This window comes from Triticum dicoccoides, chromosome 1B (assembly GCF_002162155.2).
Source record: "Triticum dicoccoides isolate Atlit2015 ecotype Zavitan chromosome 1B, WEW_v2.0, whole genome shotgun sequence".
Lineage (NCBI taxonomy): Eukaryota > Viridiplantae > Streptophyta > Magnoliopsida > Poales > Poaceae > Triticum > Triticum dicoccoides.
The window spans coordinates 148,185,611-148,186,234 of record NC_041381.1 but is presented as its reverse complement, the minus strand read 5'-3'; positions in this window follow the sequence as shown (position 1 = coordinate 148,186,234).

Here is a 624-nt window from a genome sequence, read left to right as displayed (position 1 = left end):
TTCCCGATCTGATCTGGATTGGGGACGAGCCCGCTTCCCCTACCTCGCGACGCCAGTGCCCTGACCCCGTCGTCGGGCACCCCATCGCCTCGACGCCCGCGTCGGCCCCCCTCCCCTGTGCCCCGTCGCTAGTGACGCCCATTGCCAGACCTCGCCGCCTCCTCGTCACCTCCCACGACGGCCTACACCAGGCCTCGCCGCCCCCGATGCCGCTGGACCATGTCGGAGCCGCCTTGTCCGAACACTCCCTCGCCGGACTGCCTCCCCTGCGTGCGTCGTCCCCGTCGACCTCCTCAACCCCCGTTGCCCCGTTCCCTGCGAACCACTGTGAGGCTCCCTCCTCTTCTTCTCCTCCTTCCCTGCGGTCACCGCCGCGCACCGGTGCTCGTGCCTCCCTGCTGCACGCGTCGCTCGTCCCGCCGTGGCCTCTTCCTCCCTGTCTTGCCCCGCACGGCCAGCCGCCTCGCCTCCACCCGCGGCCCCCCCTGCCGCCGCCCTGTGCCCGTGCCGCCCGCATGCTGTGCGCGCCCTGTGCGCCCGTGCCATGGCCGACCCCCTCCTGGCGCGCCGACGCGTGCGCGCCTGCACCCCACTGCTCTGCCGCTGTGGTCGGCCACCCGTTGC